A 7,500-nucleotide genomic window follows, 5' to 3' on the forward strand; every position below is an offset into this window, starting at 1 on the left:
CACACACACACACACACACACACACACACACACACTTTTAGAAACGTGACACAAAGGTACAGTTTACAAAACATCCGTGTGATCAGATCATTTACATTATTTGAACAAAACATTTAAAGAAAATGTTTATAAAAATGGAATACAACGTCCACATTTTACCACTTTTTATGTAGCCAATCACAGGACACATATATGGTATGTTTAATATTGTGCAGTTTGGTATGTAGAACCCCTTAGACTCTGTCCACTATAGACCCTGCCTCCTAAAGGCAAACACACTAAACGTGTCATGGCTGATGGACTACATTAAACAGTAAACACAGGAAATTCCTACATCTTTTTTTTGTCACACAGCATCACCCATCACTTCAGCTACCAGTCTGGAGTCATGCTTTTATCTCTCACAGAATTTTCTACTGGTCTGAGATCAGGACTCAGAGATCAGGATTTTTCAATACTGTCCCTAACTCACGGTCATCGTCTTCCTGTCACGTGTCACCAAGTGAGGAGGAGATGTACATTATTAAAATAAGATCCAATTTTATTAATGAGTTACAAAGTACATTAATCAAAATGCTGTAGAATTCTAATGAATGATTCTCTGTCTTTAGCTGAGCCAATTAACCAGCTAACCAATTAATCAATCAGTAAAATTAGCATATGGACTTCATTCTAAAATCATTCACATAAACAGAACTTTCTTTTAAATATTTTCTGGAACTTTTTTGTTTTATGGGTCAACACTTAATGGACTTCTGAAAAACCAAACTTCTGTTTGTTCTGCAGAGAACATTTGATGGAATCCCACTTGAGAACAAGGTGAAGAACCTTAAAAGGTTCCACATGTGGGTTTTGTTTATGGTGATTACCCATGATGTGACTTTGTTCCTTCACCACTGCCAGGTACAAAACCACGGCTTTTTAGATCGTTAAAGATTCGTAACTTCCCTTTTATCCATCGTAGGATTCTACACAGAACCTTTAAGGGTTCTCCCTTAAAAAAATATGGAACTTTTCTCTGAAAAGAAAACTCCCTCTGTTCTTGGGTTCTATATAGAATGTCTAACAGATTCCTGCCTGCAGACAAGGTAATAAACTATTAATGATTCTAGATTTTTAAAGTGTATAGCTCAGTGTTGACTTTGTTTCTTCTTCTCTGCCAGGTTCACCAAGAGCTCCTCAAGATCTTTTTTCCTGAGAGAGAAACTCTGTTGGGTTTTACACAGAACCTTTAACAGAATAAAAATTCAATGAGTCTTATGGTTAAGGGCTCAAGATTTAAGCTACTCAGCCCTTAGTGTTCCTCCAGGGTTCTATAGGTAGGGAAGCTGTAATGTTAGCCCTGTGCATAGTTCTCCATGCTAGCTTGGTGGTGTGTTGGGGTTTGTGATGAATCAAACTAAAGAGAACCTATCACTCTGAAAGGGAACATGGTGAAAAATCCACTTCCTGAGAAATCTTTTGTCTTCAGATAAAGAGTTGTCCACATGGGAGCTATGAATGCTGTGCAGAAGGAAAAAGCTCTCCTGAGAAAAGCTAGCAGTTTGAGAAGGTGACATTAACGTTATAGCGGTGGAAAAGGCCCGGGTTCTGTGAGGACTCTAATAATCTAATCATCTCACTGATGCGAACAAACCTCTAAAGCGACCACCAGCTAACACACGTTACAAAACAGATGTTTATTAGTTTGCATCAGTGCAGTTAGACCCTGAAAAAGTGTGGAATTGTTTAAAAAAAAAACATGCAAATTCACCAAAATACACCAACAGCTCTGGTGTCTGTCTTTCTCCAAAACAGTCAGACAGTGTGTGAAATGATGTACACTATTTTAGTAGTTTAGTACAGTATAGTGTATAGTGTAGTGTAGTGTATAGTGTGGTGTATAGTGTAGTGTAGTGTATAGTGTGGTGTATAGTGTAGTGTAGAATATAGTGTAGTGTATAGTGTAGTGTATAGTATAGTGTAGTGTAGTGTATAGTGTAGTGTATAGTGTAGTGTAGTGTAGTGTATAGTGTAGTGTATAGTGTATAGTATAGTGTAGTGTAGTGTATAGTGTAGTATATAGTGTAGTGTATAGTATAGTGTAGTGTAGTGTATAGTGTAGTGTATAGTGTAGTGTAGTGTAGTGTATAGTATAGTGTAGTGTGTAGTGTAGTGTATAGTGTAGTGTACAGTGTAGTGTATAGTATGGTGTAGTGTATAGTATAGTGTAGTGTATAGTGTATAGTATAGTGTAGTGTATAGTGTAGTGTATAGTGTAGTGTATAGTATAGTGTGGTGTATAGTGTAGTGTAGAACATAGTGTAGTGTATAGTGTAGTGTATAGTATAGTGTAGTGTAGTGTATAGTGTAGTGTATAGTGTAGTGTAGTGTAGTGTATAGTGTAGTGTATAGTGTATAGTATAGTGTAGTGTAGTGTATAGTGTAGTGTATAGTGTAGTGTATAGTATAGTGTAGTGTAGTGTATAGTGTAGTGTATAGTGTAGTGTAGTGTAGTGTATAGTATAGTGTAGTGTGTAGTGTAGTGTATAGTGTAGTGTACAGTGTAGTGTATAGTATGGTGTAGTGTATAGTATAGTGTAGTGTATAGTGTATAGTATAGTGTAGTGTATAGTGTAGTGTATAGTGTATTGTATAGTGTAGTGTAGTGTATAGTGTAGTGTATAGTGTATAGTGTAGTGTATAGTGTAGTGTATAGTATAGTATAGTGTAGTGTGTAGTGTAGTGTATAGTATGGTGTAGTGTAGTGTATAGTGTATAGTGTAGTGTATAGTGTAGTGTATAGTATAGTATAGTGTAGTGTGTAGTGTAGTGTATAGTATGGTGTAGTGTAGTGTATAGTATGGTGTATTGTATAGTGTAGTGTATAGTGTATAGTATAGTGTAGTGTAGTGTATAGTGTAGTGTATAGTGTATAGTGTAGTGTATAGTGTAGTGTATAGTATAGTATAGTGTAGTGTGTAGTGTAGTGTATAGTATGGTGTAGTGTATAGTGTAGTGTAGTGTAGTGTAGTGTGTAGTGTAGTGTAGTGTATAGTGTAGTGTATAGTGTAGTGTATAGTGTAGTGTGTAGTGTAGTGTAGTGTATAGTGTAGTGTATAGTGTAGTGTATAGTGTAGTGTGTAGTGTAGTGTATAGTATGGTGTAGTGTATAGTGTAGTGTAGTGTAGTGTAGTGTATAGTGTAGTGTGTAGTGTAGTGTATAGTGTAGTGTATAGTGTAGTGTGTAGTGTAGTGTATAGTATGGTGTAGTGTAGTGTATAGTATAGTGTAGTGTATAGTGTAGTGTATAGTGTAGTGTGTAGTGTAGTGTATAGTATGGTGTAGTGTAGTGTATAGTATAGTGTAGTGTGTAGTGTAGTGTATAGTGTAGTGTGTAGTATAGTGTAGTGTGTAGTGTGGTGTATAGTATAGTGTAGTGTGTGGTATAGTGTAGTGTATAGTATAGTGTAGTGTGTAGTGTAGAGTATAGTGTAGTGTGTAGTGTAGTGTAGTGTATAGTGTAGTGTATAGTGTAGTGTATAGTGTAGTGTAGTATAGTGTAGTGTAGTATAGTGTAGTGTATAGTATAGTGTAGTGTAGTATAGTGTAGTGTATAGTATAGTGTAGTGTGTAGTGTAGCGTATAGTGTAGTGTGTAGTATAGTGTAGTGTGTAGTGTGGTGTATAGTGTAGTGTAGTGTATAGTGTAGTGTAGTATAGTGTAGTGTATAGTATAGTGTAGTGTATAGTATAGTGTATAGTATAGTGTAGTGTGTAGTGTAGTGTAGTGTATAGTATAGTGTAGTGTGTGGTATAGTGTAGTGTATAGTATAGTGTAGTGTATAGTGTATACATTACATACTTTTTCATTGTAACTTTGAACAAATGTTTTAAACTCATGGTATCTTAAGTATGTAACCTAGTGAACCAGCATTAATGTATTCAGTGTTAGAGATTTAAGCACTTATGTACGTCGCTCTGGATAAGGGCGTCTGCCAAATGCTGTAAATGTAAATGTAATGTAAATGTGTAGTGTATAGTGTAGTGTAATGTAAAGTGTAGTGTGTAGTCTGTAGTAGTGTGTAGTGTAGTTTAGTATAGTGTAATGTGTAGTGCAGTGTATAATGTTGTGTAGTGTGTCATGTTGTATATTGTAGTGTATTGTATAATGTAGTGTATACTGTATGTATTATTAATTATTAATTATTAATGTGTGTGTAGTGTATTAATAGTGTCAGTTACTAGCCTCTGAGTGTCTGAGTATCTCTGCGTCTGACTGTGTTTGTTTTTCTGTGTCTGAGTGTCTGTTTGTCTGTGTATCTGAGTGTCTGTGTCTGTTTGTCTGTGTATCTGAGTGTCTGTTTGTCTGTGTCTGTTTGTCTGTGTATCTGAGTGTCTGTGTCTGTTTGTCTGTGTCTGTTTGTCTGTGTATCTGAGTGTCTGTTTGTCTGTGTATCTGAGTGTCTGTGTCTGTTTGTCTGTCTGTCTGTGTATCTGAGTGTCTGTTTGTCTGTGTATCTGAGTGTCTGTGTCTGTTTGTCTGTCTGTCTGTGTATCTGAGTGTCTGTGTCTGTTTGTCTGTCTGTCTGTGTATCTGAGTGTCTGTTTGTGTATCTGAGTGTCTGTGTCTGTTTGTCTGTGTCTGTCTGTGTATCTGAGTGTCTGTGTTTATCTGAGTGTCTGTGTCTGTTTGTCTGTGTATCTGAGTGTCTGTTTGTGTATCTGAGTGTCTGTGTCTGTTTGTCTGTGTCTGTTTGTCTGTGTATCTGAATGTCTGTTTGTGTATCTGAGTGTCTGTGTCTGTTTGTCTGTGTCTGTTTGTCTGTGTATCTGAGTGTCTGTGTATCTGAGTGTCTGTGTCTGTTTGTCTGTGTCTGTTTGTCTGTGTATCTGAGTGTCTGTTTGTGTATCTGAGTGTCTGTGTCTGTTTGTCTGTGTATCTGAGTGTCTGTTTGTGTATCTGAGTGTCTGTGTCTGTGTCTGTTTGTCTGTGTATCTGAGTGTCTGTTTGTGTATCTGAGTGTCTGTGTCTGTTTGTCTGTGTCTGTTTGTCTGTGTATCTGAGTGTCTGTTTCTGTATCTGAGTGTCTGTGTCTGTTTGTCTGTGTCTGTTTGTCTGTGTATCTGAGTGTCTGTTTGTGTATCTGAGTGTCTGTGTCTGTTTGTCTGTGTATCTGAGTGTCTGTTTGTGTATCTGAGTGTCTGTGTCTGTTTGTCTGTGTGTCTGTGTCTGTCTGTCTGTTTGTCTGTGTGTCTGTGTCTGTTTGTCTGTGTCTGTTTGTCTGTGTGTCTGAGTGTCTGTGTTTGAGGGTCTGTGTGTCTGTGTTTGATTGCTTGAGTGTCTGTCTGTGTATCTGAGTGTCTGTGTATCTGAGTGTCTGTGTCTGTGTGTCTGTGTCTGTTTGTCTGTGTGTCTGTGTTTGAGGGTCTGTGTGTTTGTGTTTGATTGCTTGAGTGTCTGTCTGTGTATCTGAGTGTCTGTGTATCTGAGTGTCTGTGTATCTGAGTGTCTGTGTCTGTTTGTCTGTGTATCTGAATGTCTGTGTCTGTTTGTCTGTGTGTATGAGTGTCTGTGTTTGAGGGTCTGTGTGTCTGTGTTTGATTGTCTGAGTGTCTGTTTGTCTGTGTATCTGAGTGTCTGTGTGTCTGTGTGTCTGAGAGTCTGTGCTTGAGGGTCTGTGTGTCTGTGTGTCTGTGTTTGATTGTCTGAGTGTCTGTGTGTCTGAGTGTCTGTACCTGTGCGTCTGTGAAGGAGGGTCTGTGTGTCTGTGTCCTAGTGTCTGACCGTCTGTGTGTCTGTGATGGAGGGTCTGTGTGTCTGTGTCCTAGTGTCTGACCGTCTGTGTGTCTGTGAGTCCTAGTGTCTGTGTGTCTGAGTTTATTTTTTGTCTGAGTGCCCGTCTGAGTGTCTGTCTGAGTGTCTGTCTGAGTGTCTGTGTGTCTGAGTGTCTGAGTGTCTGAGTGTCTGTGTGTCTGAGTGTCTGAGTGTCTGAGTGTCTGTGTGTCTGAGTGTCTGAGTGTCTGAGTGTCTGTGTGTTTGAGTGTCTGAGTGTCTGTGTGTCTGAGTGTCTGAGTGTCTGTGTGTCTGAGTGTCTGTGTGTCTGAGTGTCTGAGTGTCTGAGTGTCTGTGTGTCTGAGTGTCTGAGTGTCTGAGTGTCTGTGTGTCTGAGTGTCTGAGTGTCTGAGTGTCTGTGTGTTTGAGTGTCTGAGTGTCTGTGTGTCTGAGTGTCTGAGTGTCTGTGTGTTTGAGTGTCTGTGTGTTTGAGTGTCTGTGTGTCTGAGTGTCTGTGTGTCTGTGTGTTTGAGTGTCTGTGTGTCTGAGTGTCTGAATGTCTGTGTGTTTGAGTGTCTGTGTGTCTGAGTGTCTGTGTGTCTGTGTCACACCTTTGAGGACGTGTTTTGGTTCCTGTCAGTAAAATGTCCAAACGTGCGATGTTTAAGGCTTCTTATTTTTGATATCATTAACATGCAGTAAAAAACATTTTCACTTGTCAGTGATTCCTGAACCCCGTCCTGAGGACTCGGATGATTCCAGGCTTTGCATGATCTCCGAGGTGGAAGTTGGGAATCCACTTTGGATTTAACGTTGTTTATAAAAGAGGAAGAAGCGCATCAGTGTTGTTCACTGCATTCAGAGCAAACAGCATGATTTCCATGGCTTATGTCACTGTGTGTGTGTGTGTGTGTGTGTGTGTGTGTGTGTGTGTGTGTGTGTGTGTGTGTGTGTGTGTGTGTGTGTGTGTGTGTGTGTGTGTGTGTGTGTGTGTGTGTGTGTGTGTGTGTGTGTTATCGTTAATCAGTGTTAAGCCACAGAAGTCGAGCTACAGATGCCTGGATCTCATTAACGCTCTAAAGGAAGACGTTTTTTTTTGCTTTAGTATACGCTGTGCTGTTGTATACGCTGTGTCTTAAGCACTAGAGATATTTCTGATGTTTCTGTAGATCCTTTCTCATCAACAGAAACAGGAAACGTGAGCAATCTGGCTGCAGAGAAAACTCCATAAGAATAGCTGGCATATTTATATATACATTAGCTTTGTGCATCTACAAAGGGACTTTAATCTGGATGGAAACATGGCGTCGTTTATGAGAGCGTCCATCCACATGGATCTCTGTAATGCTTACACTGAAACGAAAGTGTTTTTTTTGGACAATATTATGATTCGGACTCTAAACGATGCTAAAAGTGTAATATTTGCAAATAACTAGAGAATTTTCTGCTTTAATTAACTGCTTCAGTTAAACTTATTATTCAGTCTCAGTATTTCTGTGTAATCTGGGGGTGGAGCTTCATGTGTTGGTGATGTCACTAATATAGCTCATGTTCAATAGCCAACATTATAATCACATTTTTGTTGAAAGACTTTCTGTTTTTTTTGTATGAATCTGATTTATGACGAGGATACACTCACATTGTGATGTCACTTATTCAGGTCTATGACTTTCAACCAATCATGTTCAATATGCAGATTAGTAAACGATGCCAAGGTCAGGTGAGGTTACTTCAAGCTAGGTTGCT

At 38.9% G+C, this 7,500-nt stretch overlaps 1 protein-coding gene across 1 annotated transcript in view; it reads right to left on the reverse strand.

Moving 5' to 3' along the window:
- Positions 1-6,237: 6,237 nt before the first annotated feature.
- The window catches only part of rasl10a (RAS-like, family 10, member A), a 17,606-nt gene continuing 16,343 nt past the window's right edge, over positions 6,238-7,500 (reverse strand). The window contains exon 3 of the mRNA XM_047818041.1: positions 6,238-7,500. This exon is cut by the window's right edge and continues 994 nt beyond it. The gene's annotated coding sequence lies outside the window, so the exon portion shown is untranslated.

The sequence above is a fragment of the Tachysurus fulvidraco genome, chromosome 9 (genome assembly GCF_022655615.1).
Source record: "Tachysurus fulvidraco isolate hzauxx_2018 chromosome 9, HZAU_PFXX_2.0, whole genome shotgun sequence".
NCBI classification, from domain to species: Eukaryota; Metazoa; Chordata; class Actinopteri; order Siluriformes; family Bagridae; genus Tachysurus; species Tachysurus fulvidraco.